Below are 19,953 nucleotides of genomic sequence, written 5' to 3'. Positions count from 1 at the left end.
GCGGAGGATATCTCTGTTTTATGTAGTAATTTATCGCTGACTGATAAAGAAGAAAAACTAGTGTTGAAATTGTTGAGGGTGATGTTGTAGAAACTATCATGCGTGGTGCATGCTGTCTGGTTGGGAAAGTTCTTGCTAATAAATTCATAAATCTGGATGCTTTTCGCAATACAATGAGTATTTGTATCTCGGAAGTGGAAACCAACATGCTTGTCCTTGAATTTCAATTTCAGACTGATTTACTAAAGGTGAAGAAGGGCTGTTCATGGATGTTTGATAGACATCTAGTTATCCTTAAGGAATTTGATGGTTATACACCTTTTAAGGAGATGCGGCTTGATCATGAATCATTTTGCTTTCAACTAAACAACCTCCCTTGGGGGTCATGAATTGGATTGTGGGGGAGAAAGTGGGTTCTGTCCTTGGGTCTTTGGAACTGGTGGATGTGGATAGTCAAGGTATTGGTTTGAGTAAGTTTTTACATGTTCCTGTATTAATTGATCTGACCAAACCTTCGGTTAGAGGGTTGACTATTAAAATTGGTGCAAAGCCTACATGGGTTACTTGTAAATATGAGAGGCTGCCTAAGTTTTGCTTCTCTTGTGGTGTCATTTTACATGGCAATTCTGGTTGTGAAGTTAAATCCACTAATCATCACAATCCTCCAGAACAACGAAAGCAGTATGGGGTATGACTTAGAGCATCACAATTGTCAGTGCAAAAGTTTGTTGGATATACTCTTGGCTCTATGTATGGGTTATTGGAGGAGATGGCAGAGGGAAGTGGCAGATGATCAGTGACCCCATTGCTGGGAGTAGCATGAAACTCAGTGACAGTTATCCTGCTACGAAGGATAAGGAACAATAACTGTCATCAAAATGTGAATCATGGTCATCAAACAATAACTGTCATAATGGCTACTGATGTGGACAAACAGTTCTCAACAGTGCCAAGTTCATGTGTTTCTCCTTCAAGCTTGAAGAAGAAAAGTGTGATAATGGATGAGATTCTGGAGAAAATTGGTACTGATTCTATGCCTCTTAAATCAATATTAGAATATGGTGGTGTCAGTGTTGCTAAAACTCAGACTATGGATAGTGGCATCGATATTCCATTGAAGGCATCTCAAGTTTCTAAGCAGACAAGTGAGGTATCTACTGATACTATACTGGCACTCAATGTTTTTTCTGATAAATAGACTAGGTCTTGGAAGAGAAGAGCTAGACTACTGAATAATAATCAACGATTTGAGACATCTTAATCTAAATGTACGAAAAGAAAAGTTGGGGAAGTAAACATTCACTTGTCTAAGAAAATGGAAGTTAAAGTATAGGTTGACAAAATGGATCTCAAATATCTTCCTGATCAAACGGTGGAGGCTACTAGCCAGCCTTGCTGAGCATTATGAATATCATAAGTTGGAACTGTCGATGGCTCAGGAACCCTCGCATAGTTCATGCCCTTCACTAGTTGGGGAAAGATTATAATCCTAACATTCTATTTCTTATAGAAACAAAATCTCTGAGAAATAGGATGGCTAGGTTGTTGTTACATTTTGGTTTGACTAATGGTTTTACAATTTATATTGTGGGTAGTCGTGGCGGTTTAGCGTTGTATTGGAAGTCTGAGATTGGTTTGGAAATACAAAATTATTCTCACATTATATAAATGGTACAGTTACTGATGTTGGCACTGATATGGTGTGGAGGCTTACTGGTTTTTATGGTTGTCTTGATATCTCAAAGCGTGATAAGAGCTAGTAGCTATTAAAGGTTCTTAAGGAAACTCATCTTCCATGGTTATGTATTGGTAACTTTAATGAGATCCTTTGTCAATCTGAAAAGTTTGGGGCAGTGTGGAAATCCCCCTATCAAATAAAAAAATTTCAACAAACCTTGCATGATTGTGAACTGAGTAGTCTTGATTATACCGACCTGAGGTTTAGATGATGCAATAATAGAAGAGATTCTACTTTTACTAAGGAGAGTATGGATGGAATGGTTGCCAACAAGGAGTGGGTTAACAATCATTCTCATATGGATATTCTAGTGTTATCAACTTGTAGTTCAGATCATTGTCTACTTTTGATGAGATTGGGAGAACAAGATAAGGTGGAAAGAAAGGTGAAGCCTTTTAGATTTGAAACAAGTTGGACTTTATCTAATGATTGTGGTCAAATTATTGAGAATATCTAGAATGCTGATCAAACAAATACATAACAGCTTCATGTTGTACAACATAAATTAAGAAGTTGTCGAGCGCATTTTAGAAGTAGAAGATTGATACTAGAAACACAGTGAAGAAGGCAATCAAAGAAAAATATGTACTTCTCTCCTAATACCAAGATTAGGGTGATGTTCTAAATGTGAAGGCTATTAGACAACTTTGAAAAGATATTGTTGATTTATTAGAAAATGAAGAAATAGCATGGAAACAAAGGGCCAAGCAACAATGGCTAAAGCATGAGGATCAAAATTCTAAATTTTTTCATCATTGTGCAAATCAAAGAAGAAAGGTGAACCATATAAACAATGTGGAAGATGTTTTCATAACTAGAATGATCTCGGTAAGGCTTTTACTAATTATTTTAAATATGTTTATGGTACTTCACATCCGACAGGAATTACAGACATACTTAATAGATTCACCACACAAGTACCTAGGGAATTCATTGTTTTATTAGTGTTGAACCCAAGGTTTCAAACCTCATATAATGACATATCTACATATGGATTTTGATGATAACAAATGAATTCAAGTATAAAGGAATTTCAAACTCAAGTTGTCAATACAATGAAGCTAAGCGCATCAACAAATCAAGCATGAGCAAGAAATGGAACAAGCTTATAAATAAAGCTATTAGAGTAATTTTGTAAATCTCTTAGTAAAATTCAAAATTGGATTAAGACTCAAAATTAATATTTTCTAATAAAACATAAATTGGATTTTTCATATGTGCATGACATATTTGATGATTAAAAGTTTGAATTTTGAAACTTTGAAAGATGATTGATTGTCATCTTTCACATATGCATGTTTTGTTTGGAACTTTTCAAAAATGAATAATGTTGTCTTTGACAATCTTAAGAAGGAAAAACTTTAATTTAAATATTTCGAAAAGTGAATTATGTTGTCTTTGACAATTGCGAAAAGTAAAATTTTGATTTGAATATTTTGAAAAATGAATGATGTTGTCTTTGACAATTTCAAAAATGAGAAACTTTGATTTGAATATTTTGAAAAGTGAATGATGTTGTCTTTAACAATTGTGAAAAATAAAACTTTGATTTGAGAATTTTGAAAAGTGAATGATGTTGTCTTTGACAATTGCGAAAAATAAAATTTTGATTTGAAAATTTTGAAAAGTGAATGATATTGTTTTTGACATGTGAATCTTTTTAAATTTGAAAATGAAGTCTCATATATCTATAAATAGCTCATTTGAGATCTTCAAATTTAGAACATATTGTTGCAAGTTTTACAACATTCATTGAAAACTTTTAATATCTCTTCTTTAAGCATTGAGCCTTAACCCTTATTCATTTGGAGAGAGATATAGTTTTGTGTTGTATTGTTCTTATTCCACTCATTGAGGAATGTTTTCTAGTAACCTACTAACTATCACCTCTTGTATCAGTAAAAATGTGTCAATAACCCTTGTGTGTGTAGAAAGTGTTCTACATAGGAAATAGACGTTGAATCACCATGTGTAAGGTGATTGCAAGTGTAGAGAGTGTTCTACACGGATTCTTTGTAACGGTACTGTTCAAAGGTGTAATAGGTTTCTATCTCCACTTGAAGGAGATTAGATAGTGAATTTGAAAATTTTCAAGGGGTAGCTTGAGGCAAGAACGTAGGCAGTGAGGCTGAACCTCGTTAAAATACTAAGTTTGCTTCTCTCTTACCCTTACTCCTTATATTTACTGTTACTTCGTATTTTGTTCATATTTTATATTGTGCATTTGGTTTATAATTGTTAATTTTTAAATATAATCCAATTCACCCCACTCTTGTGTTAGTCATTTGGGCAACAAGTGGTATCAGAGCAAAGACTCTTTTTATTAGATTAACTATCTTTTGAGTTAAGATATTATGGCTAACATTGTAACTACATTTAGTGAAAGCCAATCTAGCAGTCGGTCTCCACTATTTTGCGGAGACAATTATATATCCTGGAAAGCTAAAATGAGAATTTTTCTTCAATCTTAAGGTCGAGAAATTTGGAGATACATTATAAATGGACCTTATATTCCAACAAAAGTTGTTGATGGAGTAAAGGTCAAAAAGGAAGAAAAAGAATTCGATCGTGAAGACGATAGAATTGTAACATTGAACTCAATGGCTATAAATCTCCTATATAGTACTCTCGATGGGAATGAGTTCACTAGAATAATGATTTGCAAGACAGCAAAATAAATTTGGGATAATTTGGAAGTTACTTATGAAGGAACTTCGCAAGTTAAAGAATAAAAAATTTATATCCTTACTCATGAATATGAAATGTTTAAAATGAATGATGATGAATCTATTTCTATCATGTACACTCATTTTACTAACATTATAAACAGTTGACAGCTCTCGGCAAGGCTTATTCTAGCTTGGAGATAGTAAAAAAAATTCTCAACTTTCTGCCAAAACGTTTGAATCAAAAGTGACGACTATTCTTGAAGCTAGAGACCTCAAGAAACTTGAAATAAATGAAATTATCAGGTCACTTGCCACCCATGAGTACACATTGAAAAGATGAGAAGAAGGAAAGCCAAAGAAGAGTTTGGTACTTAAAGTTGTTCCTTATGAAAGCGAAAGTGATGAAGATGAGGAAACTGACGACAATGATGAAGAACTTACAATGATAATGAAGAGAATTAAGAGATTCTTAAAGAAAAATAAAGTTCCTTCAAGAAAATCCTCCAAAACATTTTCTAAGAAAGATACAAGTAAATATGACTCTTTAACTTGTTACAAATGCAAGGGGGATTGTCCTATGCTATAGAAAGATTGAAACAAGGGCAAGAAAGCAATGAAAGCTACATGAGATGATGATTCAAGCAACTCAGACAGCGAAGCAAGTAATGGAGAATTTGCAAATCTTTATCTTATGGTTAAAGAGGACATTGAGGTAACAAATCTTGACAATATTAAAAATCCTTTATATGAAGAATTGCAAAATATCTTGTAAGAAGTATACGAAGAACTTGTAAAATTGGGTATCAAATATACTATTTTGAAAAAAAAAAATTGTTCTTTAACAAACGAAATTGATGTTTTAAAAAAAGAAAACATCGTTACGAAAGATGAAAATCATGAGTTGAAAAAGAAAGCGATTGATTTAGAAGAAAAAGTCTACCTAGCCTCCTGTTTGTGGGTTGCACACCACACTCCTGATGTGGCAAACCCGGTTCTTCACCTACGCCACGGTTCAGTCGCCTACTTCTCTCAGACTTCTCTCACTCGCCTCCCTACTTCTCCCTTTTCTCATAACCAAGACAATGAGCCGACTGCCTCTTCTCCCAAATCTCCAGCACGCAGACGCCCACCCTAGCCAGCAGCCCAGCAACAGATAACTCCCCCTCAACCCAGCCCCTTTCATGTCTCTCACCCATGAAACCCTAGAAGATCTCTTCCTCACCTCTCACCCCAGCCCCTTCTTCCCTTCTCTCACCCTTGAAACCCTCGATCTCGCTCTCAAAACTCTATACGGTTTGTTGAGCTTCTATTGCAAACTCCATATGTCGAACACCAACGCTCAATCCATACAGATCTACCTCCTCACATCACGGTAACACACGTTAGGCATTTTTCCCAAAATAAATTACACGAATTGGAGACGGTTTACTTTTATGTGACTATTTAGGTTGAATATCGCTTCTTTTCCCCTTTTTTTTTTTCAGCTTTTTATGGTTGTTGAGAAAAATGGAAAAATTTGGTGGTGGGTATTGTTGGAGCTAGGATTCGTGGTTATTTAGATGTGGAAAATGGAAAAAGGTTTACCTTTAGTAAAGTCTATCAATATATAGTCTGTAACACACCTTGTGGGTTGTTTGGTAGCTAAGAAACCAAAAAAAAAAAAAAAAAAAAATTATGGTTATTGCAAGATGGAGAATATTAATTTTTTTAATAAGTTAAGCCTGATTAACGATTGAAAGGGGGTTACTTAGATTATCACCATCATAAAAAACATTATCATTTGCATGTCGTGAATGGAAAATATTTAATTTTAAGGTGGCCTGGATGTCTCTCTTCCTTTTGTTGGTTTAGGCGAGAAATGAGGAAAATTTTGGTGACTAGAGACTTAAAGCTTAAATTATATGTTGAATAGATGCAGGAGTTGATGAAAAGCTCACATTTTAGAGGTTGGTGTAATTTTTTGGTCTGAAGAGCTAAACTAATATTTGGATGTTTTGTTTGGATGCTTTGGAAGTGATGATATATTTTATCAATTTTGTAAATTAAATTTAATGCCTGCTTTAAAGAGTTTGGTATGATAAGATCTCTACATTTTTCAAGAGTGTTCATGTGTTTTGGTATCTTGTAAATGGACTTTAAAACTCTGAGTTGTGACTTTAAAACTTACATTTTGTGTTTATATTCTTTTCATTACATTCCTATTAATAAGTTTGGTCTATGAACAAGAGGGGAGGTGCTATGTTGCGGATGTTCAGGTTTCTTATTGATTTATGCAGGAAATGCCAATTTTTTGGTGCTGATATATTATTGACTTGAGTGTCCAGTTTTAGGCAGAAGGATAAATTTTCAACCTTTATGTTTACCTTGTTCTTACCTTCTAGTGACATCTCGTCAAAGGGTTGTTCTTTTCCATTTGTTTGATACTTATTTCATTCTTTATGTTGTTGGATACTGCTGCAAGATCCACAGCTTGCTCAGTTAATTGAGCCAATATAAAAAATTGCGAATCAAAGCAGTGAAATTACTTCAATTACCTCTTCTCATGCTACTATATATAGGATGCCATGGATTCTCTGATGAGAGGAAGGATTGTTCTTATCATAGCACACAAGCTTTCAACAGTCAAAAGTGCAGATTGTGTTATTGTTATATCAGATGGTCAGGTAGCTCAAAGCGGCACTCACAAGGAGCTACTTAGCCAGGATGGAATATGCACTGCATTAGTAAGGAGACAATTACAAGCCCCAATTATTGCATTGTAGTTTAAAATTTTAGATAAAACTACAGGAAGTAGGAATGAATCAAAATAATAGGTGAGGTCAAATTGTTTGAAATGTCAATGTTGGCTTCTCCTGCATGCTTGTTGTGTAGATCATGTAGATGAAATTCTTGGTCTCAAATTATTATCAAGTCCTCTTCCTACCTATCGTGCTAGTTTGAATTGTAAAGAGATTGTACGGATCGTAACATGTATGCTATATGTATGCGAAGAATTATGGCAACTTATTATGCTAAATCCATAGACATAATCATCTATTTACACATGATAGGTGGTTATTTAAATGGCGGAAGATTTACAAAGAAATTCCTATATTTAATCCGGTTTGAGATTATTTTCTTATGACTGCGAGTTTGCATTTGGAAAGATTTCTCCCATCCCAAATACTTGCAAATGGCAATTTGTCTGGTCTAAGAAGGCAAAAGTTGTCCCTAATACTTGAGCTAAAAAAATAAATAACAGATGATTCAATTGCATTTATTTCAGGAAATGAGACAAAACAGAAAGATAATGCAAACCGGCAAGCCAAACGTACAACCAGTTAGTATGCATGAATACAATTTTGCAGCAGAAGACTTCTTTCGTCATACAACTCTCTCTCTCTCTCTCTCTCTCTCTCTCTCTCTCTCTATATATATATATATATATATAAATAGTTTTTTTGTTTCTTTTTAAACTATGCTTTTATTTAGTAATTGGCCGAGATAGAGAGATGAATTGAGATGAATTAGCAACTCCACTGAACCAAATAAAATCACAAGGCACTTGCCGGCTGGTTTTAACTTACAAGTATTGGAGTCTAGCACCTACGATTATTGCTCATAAAAAGAAAATTAACAAGCGACAACAAACATGGAGTTCTAGCACTTGAATCATCTTGGTATGGTGGGAGAGTTAAAATAGAATGTATTCAATCACTTTCAACACCTAGCATAAACAAACAAGAAAAATTACATTCATCAAATATGTAGAAGTAAGCCAAAATGTGTACAAGAAAAATTACATCCATCAACTTTTAACATTCAAAACTACATTCATCAACTGGCAAATAATTCTCCAACTAATCTATAACCCATAATTCACCTACACATTCACATCCATCTATTCTTAAAATCAAAATAATTACACCAAGGTTGGATATAATAATTTTCAAACCACTACAAATAGCAAAATACCAAGTTTGGATATAACCCAATGCCAAACAGATTATACTACAAATTCAAACATCTCAAAATTCTTCAACTTCCAATTTGTTAGCTGCACTGATCGAGTTCCATAAAATATGCATTATCAAGTGAGCATCAATCCTCTCATTGGAAAGTAGGCCTTTGAACTTCTAATGTCTTTGCATGTTGAAGCTTCATCGTACATGTATCAACAAAGGGAAAAAAGTCATGACAATAATACATACACTAACAACTACGTGTATATAGCTGTAGCTACAATCTGCAAAAACAAAACTCATTTACTAATATATAACACTAACAACTATGCAAATTCACGGAGACTGATTTGCACTAAGTTCCAAGTGGCACGTACGACATATCCTAAAGGTATTAACAATAGAAAATTAAAACATCGGATTCGGAGAGCAACCCATATTATTCTTTCATATGTATCAATCAAATCTAACCATGTGCCTGTTCAAGCACATTGTTATTCATTCTTTCATGGTGGAATATTTTTCTTTGTTCCATATTTGTGATCATTGTTATAATTTTTAATACCTTTTGTATCAATGCTGAATTGGTTTTTAATTTTGTGACCAAAAACCAAAATAACATTCCAAGAATCTAAAACCAAACATATCTAACAAATTTTTATAAAAAAAAAAATAATTTCATTCTCATCTGCTCACTTTCACAAAATATAAAAGTACACCCATGAATTTTAATTATAGAATTATACAATGCTTTCTATTTTACACTACACAATATAATTCATCTCCCTTGCTAAGCGTTGAATCATATCCGCAATTTCAAGCAAAACGAAAATGAAAATAATCATGTTCCTTGGCAACAATTTTATAAGAATTCATGTTTTTTATTTACTTAAAAGAAAAAATTAGCAACCATTAAAAGACAAATTTCTTCAGAGGAGTAAACCACACAAACAGGTAAATATGAGCAATAGGTAACTCAAAGGAGCTATATCTGCATTGGACATATATCAAACACCAACACTTTATACAAGTTTAGACAGAAGCATAATACATGCCAAACATGTCCATCAGTAAAAAAAATGTCGAAGATAATTTGTAGTTTTGGGTTTCTAGCTTACATGGTGGAGGCACACCTACATACATAGTGCGATGGGCTAAAATGCAAGTAATAAAACACTTGAGAACCAAAATGCATAGATATACGAGAAAATGAGCTAGGCATGTGGGAGATCACAGTTTACAAAAACTGAATTATTGATATTTTTTGTTGGGTCAAGTAATACCTAATCTAACTTGCTTAAAAATTTTTGCACCATCTCCAAGTAGAATGAATATAACACAAACACTAGAGTCAAATTGTTCAATAACTTTTTTTTTCCATTCCTCGTTGTTGAAGAAACCATGAATCTCAACCAAAATTAGCAACTATTAAAAGATAAAAAAAAAAAAACAAAGATCCAACAAACACAAAGTCACTGATTCAAGAAATACAAAAACACACAATATACAGGATGATGGGAAACGAAAATGGAATGGAGAGAAAAACACAAACCCTTCGATCAAAGTAGACCAATGTCGGCAGCCCCAGACGACGCCGTTCGGAAGAAGAAAGCAACACCACGGCTTGTGTGACGAAGCAGTACGGAAGAGAACACTGGGGAGAGGGGGGAAGCTGTTGGGGAGGGACGCTTGGGGGTTGACGATGGTGGGAGGGGGCGCAATGGGCGAAGGGGGACGTGAGGAGGGGTGGGGAATGATGGGGGGAAATGCAAAAATTAAAACCCACTTTTTCTAACCCACGTTTTGTTTTATTAAAAAAAATAATTTCCATGTAGCGGTGTGCAAAGGTTGCGGGAAAGGGCAGGTTGTATAGCAAATCTTGATTTAGAAAAGATTGTTGAAAATATTACAAATGTAAAAAGAAATTTTGAAAAACTTCTTAGTAGTCAAAGATGTGTGACAAGGCCGGTTTGGGATATATGCCAAAACAAAAATAAAAACCTTATGAAAATTTGTTTGATAATCCTTCTAAATCAAAGTCCAGTATTCAAAATTCTTTCCATAAAAATAATTTTTTCAAAGAAATATACTATTATAATCACTCAAATTCTTCGTATATGTCACATGCAGTTTGTAAATTTTATAATAGAAATGGTCATAATTATCATGTTTGTCCTATTAGAAGAAAACATACAATGACTATTAGGACTATATGGGTACCTAAAAATCTTGTTTCTTTTAATACTAATAAATGAAGGACCCAAAGAACTTGGGTACCTAGAAAAACTATTTCAATTGTTTTTGTAGGTATGCATGAAGTCCTCCATAAGTAAAAGCAAATGATTTTTAGATAAGTGAATGTTCAAAACACGTGACATTTGGATCATCGGGCAAGATCATCAAAACTTAATGCAAGATGCAACCAAATAGTAAAAACTTGTGAAAGATCATCCAGCGAAACAAATTCTATGAGAACCTTCACGAGGTGTAAGTACTCGATTATTTCTTAGAAATGTTTGCAATCATGCAGTTTTTTTTATCTAAGATTGAACCCAAAAATATTGATGAAGTACTTCTTGATGAATCTTGGATTCTAGCTATGCATTAGTAGAGATGCAAGAAGAGCTAAATTAATTTGAAAGAAATGATGTTTGGACACTTATTCCTAGAACCAAAAGTCATACTATCATTGGAACAAAATGATTTTTTTAAAAACAAGAAAGATGAGGCTGGAGTCATCATTAGAAACAAGGCTCGGCTCATAGTCCAAGATTTCAATCAAGAAGAAGTAATCAATTATGATGAGACATATGCACCAGTCACAAGATTAGAAGCTATTCGAATGCTACTTGCTTATGCTTGTTATAAAGATTTCAATTTTTTTTTTCAAATGGATGTTAAAAGTTCTTTCTTAAATGGTTTTATAAATGAAGAGGTATATGTTGAACACCCTCGAGGTTTTGAAAATCATATTTCTCCAAAGTCATGTTTTCAAGTTCACAAAAACACTATATGGACTCAAACAAGCTCCTAGAGCTTGGTATGAAAGACGGTTTCTTGATTGAAAAAAATTTTTCAAAAGCAGAAATCGACACAACCCTTTTCATTAAACACGAAAAGGATGATATTCTTTTTGATTCAGATTAATGTGGATGATATAATATTTGATACTACTAATGAAAATATGTGCCAAGTTTTTGCTAAGAGTATGCAGGAAGAATTTGAAATGAGCATGATGAGAGAATTTGAAAGAACTTGGAATACCAATGAGCCCATCCACCAAACTTGATAAAGACGAAAGCGTTAAGCCAATTAACTCGAAGGTATATCGAGGTATGATTGATAGTCTATTATATTTGACAGCTAGTAGACCATATATTATGTGCACGCTTTCAATCATCTCCAAAAGAATCTCATTTGATTGCAGTTAAGCGCATTCTTAGATATCTTGCTAGTGCAATAGACCTAGGGTAATGGTATCCTAAGCACACTTATTTCGATCTAATTAGCTACTTAGATGCAGATTAGATATAATTTTCTTCAAAATCATGTGCAGAAGGGCGATATAGTACTAGAATTCACAAACACACAGGATCAGTTGGCAAACATTTTCACAAAACCTCTGGCAGAAGATAGATTATGCATGATTAGAAGAAAAATTAGAATGATGCATGCTATGAATATCTGTCAAACATTTTTATTTCATTATCTTAAACGACTTACAAAAACTTAAAACTTTTAGCCTCATCTTTCAAGCGCTTTTGCTCTTCATACATCAATATATTATCCTTATCTAAAGGAGTAGGAAGTCAAAATGATGAGGCAATTAAGGATTTTAAATCCTTATTCTCCTGCTTTAAGTCTCCTATTTTTTTGTTAGAGTCGTGAACAAGTTGTTGAAGTTCATAAATCTTCTCGCTAAGCTTTTCAACCTCACGAGTTTTGGACTACAATCACCGAGAAAATGCAACAATGAATGATGAGTATCGAGTATCGAGACTCACTAGTTCATAAATGGCGTCATCCTCTGACTTATTAGTCAGATAATTCTCATGCTGCATCATGGCACCTATGGTGGATGTAGAAATAATTGATGGCCGAGATGCAGAATACCTCATATAATGAGCAAGGGGATTGTTGAAAGAAGATTGCTAAGCCATTAAAGAAAAAGCTTAGAGAGTAAGAATGCAGATAGATTTTAGAGAGCAAAGAAGAGTTGATGCAAATGAAACGAAACTCAAGACTGATTTTATAGGGATGCAAACGAGAACAAGATAAGCTATCAGATTATAAGATATGCAGGGTGCATATTTTATTTATCTAAACCAGCGAGATTAACTGCAGATTGTCTCTATGTTTCTCGTAAACGCTGAACCTTTGTTGTTAATCGTTGATGTTCACTTTGTATTTGTACCCCCTCTCGTTCCAACTCCTCTATGCGTGGTTGCAAATCATGAGCATACCAGTCCACAAATTTCTTTAACTCCTTATTTTCTTGTTTTAATATTTTATTTTTTCTCCTTTTTTTTGGCAAGCCTTTGTTGCAACTTAGATATTTGATTTTTAAGCTGATCAACCTCACTCACCTGAGACAGTAACCTCTGAGACATGGTCATAATAGCGGCAACATATTGAGCACTAAGCATTCTTGATCCTGCAACAACCTCAACATCAGTCCTGATGGAAAAGTGCATCTTTGCTCCTATTATGGTGTTAACGGCCTCAATAGATAAAATTAGTGGTTGAGGCGTAAAAGGTTCCTGATTTAAATCTGGAACATTATTGGAAGAATGTTGCTCGACCATACTATCATTCTAGATAAACAATAAACTAGAGGTTAATAGGCAATGTGAGAATTTGTTATGTGGGTAGTCGAAGGGTGAAAATGGTCTTTTTATAGAAACCCAGAGCATTCAAATCTCTATAAAATGTGTTAGAGTTGTTCAGACGGGACCTGAGTTGGGCTCGAGGTCTTACAGCTAGTGTTAGGGACCCAGGCGGCTCTGTTATTTGCAGCACGTGTTGTGACCTAGGCAGCTCCGAGTTTTGCGGCACTTGTCAGGACCCGGGTGGATCCAATTATTCAACATTCCATAGTTTTTACAAGCACACCATTTTCATCAGTCCATTGGCATTGTTTACTGTGGTTCCTTTTTAATGATGCCAAAAGGGGGATAAGTTTTAGACTAGAACATTAACATGTTCTTTCCAATGCTTTATTTATTAAGCTTGATTATATATGCTTGGAATTATGTTTATCTATTACTTGAAAAACTAACGCACATTCTCAGGGGGTGCTTAAGTATTACTAGAGGTTTCAGAGTTCTACTAAGTATTTGTCATCATCAAAAAGGGGAAGATTGTTGAACCCAAGGTTTCAAGCATCTTATAATTACATATCTACATATGGATTTTGATGATAACAAATAAATTCAAGCATAAAAGAATCTCAACTCAAGTTGTCTACACAATGAAATCAAGCACATCAACAAATCAAGCATGAGCAAGAAAGTTGAGGCAAGAGGATCCTCTCTCCCCATATCTTTTTATCCTATGTGCTTAAATGTTAAGTCATTCACTGTTGAAAGCAGAAAGGCAGGGTAGGATATGCAGGGTTCCAATTGGAAGAGGTAGTGTTCATATACAACATCTTCTCTTTGCTGATGATAGCTTATTATTTTGTAAAGCTAATATACATGAATGGTGGAGTATACAACAAATATTGGAGGCATATGAGCCTGCTTTTGGTTAGTTGTTGAATAAAGAAAAAACAACAATATATTTTAGTAAGGACATCAAGTTAGAGATTCAGCAGTACCTTATAAATACCACTGGGGTAAAGGTTGTGTACTATTATGAAAAGTATCTTGGTCTTCGTGTGCTAGTTGGGAGAAGCAGGGTTAAATTTTTTAAATATATTCTTGATAGGGTGTGGCGAAGAATAAGCAATTGGAAGCTCAAATTTCTTTCACAAGCTAGAAAAGAGGTGCTCATTAAAGTTGTTGTGCAGACCATTCCTACCTATTGTATGACTGTATTTGCATTTGCCACGAGGATTTTTGTGTGATCTAACAAAATTGGTTCAAAGATTTTAGTGGAGTCATCAACAGCATGATCAAAATATTCGATGATTGAGCTAGTAAAAAATGTGCAAGTTCAAAGGTGTAGTTGGTTTGGGTTTTCGAGATTTTAAATGCTTTAACAAGCCCTTACTTGCTAAGCAGGGGTGGAGACTTATTCAGCATCCTAACTCATTGATGTCTAGGGATCAACAAGCTAAGTAATATCAAAATGGAGATTTTAATAACTCATAGTTAGGTAATAAATCCTCTTATGCCTGGAGGAGTATTCATGGTGCTAGGCAGCTGTTAAATGAAGGTCTAGTTTAGAGAATTTGTAATGGAAGGAAGGTCTCTATATGGTCTGATAAGTGGATCCCAAAACCTATCACATTTGCAATTCAAACTCCACCCGGTGGGATATCAAGAACAACAAAGTTAAATGCCTTGATTGATTCTGAGAGCTGGAGATGGAAGACTGACATGGTGAATGGAAATTTTGATCCTACAGATGCAGCTGCCATATTTTAAATTCCCTTAGGTTGAATAGTGATGAATATATGGAACTACACCAAATCTGGTACTTTTTCTGTAAAAAGTGCTTACCATTTACAAAACATTTTGCTGGATAGGGGAATAGGTGAATGTTCTAAGATTTTTGTAAATTCTCTTGATTGGAAAAGATTGTGGCATCTGAATATTCTTAATTTAGTCAAAGTTTTTCTATGGAAAGCTTGTCATAATGGTCTCCCTACACTAGACAACTTATTGCAGAAGAAGGTTCTTGATTATGATCTCTGTCTCATATGTGGTCTTCTAAGGAAGATGTTCTACATGCTTTATGGACTTGTGCAGCTGCAGGGGATGTGCAGAGTGTTTTCAGTAGAAAATACAGAAAATGAATAACTGTTTCCTGGATTTTATGGATCATATTGAGTCTCTTTTGCATATATTAGATGATAATGAATTTGCTGAGGTGGTTGTTATAATGAGAAAGATCCGGCTTCACAAGAATGTTGTTGTTTATGAAGGGTTCTTTTTGCATCCTAATGTTTTAGTAGCACATGCTAAGGAACAACTACAGGATTTTCAACAAGCCAAATATAAATTGGTCTCTCCTTACTGTAGGAATCGAAATTTGCAGCAACACTAGAGTCCACTTGAATATTATTGGGTTAAAACTAAATGGGATATGGCAGTAGATCATTCACAGAATCGGATTGGCATTGGCATAATGGTAAGAGATGATCAAGGCCAAGTGTTAGCAATCATGAGGGACTATCTGATGTTTTGTATAGACTCTACTGCTGTAGAGTCTCGAGCAGCTCTAACAGCATGTACATTTTGTAGAGATCTGGGACTGTTGAATGTTATCTTCGAGAGTGATGCACAGGTAGTGGTGAATGCAGTTAATAGCCTTGAAGTGAATTGTAGCATGTATGTCACCTGGTTGAAGAAATCAAACTTTTTCTCAAGTTGTTCATGCCTTAGCCAAGGATGCTTTATCATACTCTGATGTCCTTACAGATTTGGAATCAATTCCAACATGTATTAGTTCTATTGTAAACTTTGAAATATATAATTTCTTCTTAGATGAATGCAAGTTTGTTTTCTTTCAAAAAAAAAAAAAAAAACCAAGAAATTATGATTCATAGGTCTTTACGGTTATTGAGTTTGAGAAATATTTAAGATATAGTAGGTAGTAAACACAATATTTGTGCTCGCTTTTACTTACATTTTTACGTACAAGATTCATTTTATTAGTTTTCATTTTAAATTCAAATTTTAAATTTTAAATTTTATAATCTTCAGCTTATTAATAGCTGATATACTAACACGTATTATTATGCAAGTAAAAACTATAACTAGAAATAGCATTTTCCTATAACAAAACTTCTTCAGTATTTAATAAGCTCAATACGTCTGAATTAATTTATAAATCATGTATTCTCTTATTTAATTGCTTGCAGTCACTTATATTAATGAAGTATGAGTAGTTTTGGATCATCATCTTGGCATGGACGATCATTTTCTTGTAAGAAAATAAAGAAAAAATGATGGCTCTTTAATTTATCCATGGTGTTGACATGAATCACGATCAACTAAGTAAGTAATTGAAACATATCCAGATAAAGGATTAATCATTTATATATATTTGATTGTGAAGCTACTATCTAGCTAGCTAGCTAGCCATGGAAATTAGCATGAAATTAATACTATTTTTTACAAAGCAGACATAGCTATCATCTAGTACGTACTATAAAGAAGCGTTTATGCATTAAAGCAAAGAAAGATTATTATAAGCTGGTCCCTTACAATCTAAAAGGCATCTTATATTTTTCATCGATATATAGACTTATAGTTAAACCGGCTTAATTAATGACACATTTTTAATAGATTATTTTATATATAAAAGTTAGGGGTTTGGCTTACATTCAATACTAATTAATACAGAAATCACTAGAGGGATCGTGCTTGTAAAAAATTGAATGGATCCATCTCACCAATTCAATTTTCAATTTGAAGTACTCATTGGAAATTTTAATTTTTTTTTTTTTTTTTTTTTTACGAAGTTCGAAAGTTTATTTGCAGCTTGTACACAAATGCTAGCTAGAACCAAAAGTACTAATTAAGAGTTGCCAGAAAGGAAAATAGTTTCAAAATATTACAAATCCGAGTACTCTTATATGGTATATATGCATGGGTAATTAAGCTAATTATGATCTGTTTCTCACAACCTTATGGGAATAATATATAAAACTCTGTCTCCTGCATGCATGCATGCATGCATCACTACAACAAAAAAGATCTTTTGAGACGATTTTATTTTAGAACGAAATGAAAATCGTCCCAAAAAGTAAGATTTAGGGACGAATTTCATATTTCGTGCCAAAAAAATGATAGAAGATGTATACCGTTCGAACGCGTTCGAACGGTATAGTTAGGGACTAAATATTTTGTCCCTAATGATGAAACCGTTCGAATGTAATGTTTTAATGTTCGAACGGTTAAATTTAACCTTTCGAACATGTATTTTGGCGTGTTAAGTAAAATTATTAAAGCAAAAAATTGCTCTACCGTTCAAACGTATCAATTTCACCATTCAAATGATGAATCAGCATTGTTCGAACGTAATTTGTAGGGTTCGAACGGTGATCATATATTTTTTTTTTTAGAAAATTATATTTATATGAACTAGTAATTATAATAAATTTATCAATTAAATAATAGGAATAATATAAATCAATAATTAGTTCAGAAAATATAAAATAATACTAATTCATAATTAAATACTGAATTTACAAATATTGTTTGTTCTAAAAAATAAAATAAAATAAAATAAAAGATAGAAAGTACTAAGACCCCAACTCTTTGCACACTTTCTCGACTGCAGCTAAGCGTTCTTCTATCTGTGTCAATTGAGTACTAATGATGACCTGAGTCGCAGACATGGCATCAAGCTCCATACGTAACTCAGAGATGCTAGTAGTAATTTCTGTATGAAACTCACACATAGTAGAATGGACCTCCATACGCATTGCATCGATCATCGCTGATGTCTATCCATTGATCGCTGCACGCATGATCTCAGCCATGTCCTCATGAGTAGCGATGTGTACTGATGCTTCAGCCTGTGTAGATGTCTCAGTGGCCGATGCTCCATAATCTTCCGGCTGTGCATCTCTCTGAGGATCAACTGGGTCTGGAACATGTCTACGAAGACGCAGTCTCAAGGGTCCTGTGCTGCGTGAGAGGGTGGTGCTGTTGATCGGTCCCATCGGCTCCTGTTTATGCTCGGAAATATCAAGCACGACACCAGCAAATAGTAGAAATCGGGTGATCTTGATCCTGAATGGCAGTATATCCGTCGAAATATACTGGGACTCTGATCCAATCCTATCAAATATATACCCCACCAAGTTGATAGGAATGCCATGAGCGACCCGTGTCATAAATTTTGTCCGATTAATGCCAACTTCTGTCTTGTGCTGCTGAGGGTCAATATTGTTGGCGATTATCAAATTTAGGATCTTGAAAAAAGAAGATAGATCTGCCTGCTTGATGATCTTCGTCCCATCATACGGGGGAGCATTTGGACCAACAACCAAATGTCTCACCTCATGATCAGCAAGGGCATCGACCTTATCTGTATAAACTGGTTCCTCCTCTTCAGTTGTCTCCACCTCAGTTGAAGGATTAGACTCTCTAAGCACTATGTTCAGATATGCATCTGGCAGCTTAGGAATACCGAGATGCTTAGCCAGTCCGTCCCGTGAAAATACAACTGGAACTCCTTGGACAGAGATCATGTATGCCCCTTCATCGTATGAGCTGGCACCACCGAGCTCTCTATAGAACTCAACAACAATGTCAGTATAGGAGACGATCTCCTATGATTCCTCCCGCTCATCTAAGATAGGTCCCCAACCACGAACATTGAAGATTGATGACAGTGAATGACCCTCCTAGACGAGATTCTGGAAGTCAGAAAGCTTCACATGTTGCTCCAATGAAACAGTCCTCTTCCTACCTGGACTGATACTAGTCTTAGCTGTATTGCGTCGCTTACGTCCTGCCCTAGAAGAAGACATTATAATCAACTTGAAATTTTCAATTATAAAGCTTATCAATACAACATTAAAGATAAAAATATAATAAATAACTAATCACTAAATTACATACAAATAACAATTTAATAAAGTGAGACATTGTGAATAACAGAATTTTATAAAAATAATATCACGTTATTTAATATTAATTAGATTAATATTAATAGACATTAAATATTTAACAAAATGTGAAAAATTTATATATTAATTTAATTATAATATAATATATATTCTCGTTAAGATTTAATAGAACTACAATATGGAATAAAAATAACGATTCACTAATATTACTAAATTTAATTATACCGTTCGAACGCCTAAAATAGTGTTCGAACGGCGTGCAAACCTGTTTGGCTCGTATAGTTCAAACGTATAATACAACGTTCGAACCGTTCGAACGTCTAAAATAACGTTCGAACAGTTAAATAAACATGTTTGGTTCATACCGTTCGAACGCCCTACCCAGCGTTCGATTGCAAATTCTTAATAAACGAAATTAAAAGCATAAGATATCATTTAAGTATCCTTGCATTGTAAAAAAAAAAAAAGTAAAAATCATTGATACATATTTCTACAAAGATAACCTATAGAAAAAGAAAATGAAATATATTGGGAGACTTGTGTTGGTAAGCCATAAAAATTCGTTGGTCAGCCCATTCATGCTGGAAGGCTTTAAGGATGGTCCCGGTAGTGTTCTATCAAGTTCTTAATCTACTCATTCCTCTTTAAATATAGGAAATCTTTGCTATAAACATGTCTCAATGAACTTTTTATTTAAAACTGATGAATCCATTACTAATATTCCTATAAAACCTGATAACATCAACCAAGAAGATTACAGTATAATAGATATAGAAAGAAATTTACAAGATTGGACAATTCCTAATGTTCCAAAATATCAAATATTTAAACATTCTACTTTTTCTTCTAAATTAT

At 34.1% G+C, this 19,953-nt stretch overlaps 1 long non-coding RNA gene across 1 annotated transcript; it reads left to right on the top strand.

Annotated features, from left to right (window-relative positions):
- Positions 1 to 5,417: 5,417 nt before the first annotated feature.
- Positions 5,418 to 7,478, top strand: LOC109019675. The gene is made up of 2 exons (XR_002000808.2): positions 5,418 to 5,779; positions 6,966 to 7,478. It is a non-coding gene; the product is annotated as an uncharacterized LOC109019675 (long non-coding RNA).
- The last annotated feature ends 12,475 nt before the right edge of the window (positions 7,479 to 19,953 follow it).

Source organism: Juglans regia, chromosome 5 (assembly GCF_001411555.2).
Source record: "Juglans regia cultivar Chandler chromosome 5, Walnut 2.0, whole genome shotgun sequence".
NCBI lineage: Eukaryota > Viridiplantae > Streptophyta > Magnoliopsida > Fagales > Juglandaceae > Juglans > Juglans regia.
Note: the sequence above shows the minus strand (reverse complement) of the source record. Positions and strands in the feature narration are given on the sequence as shown.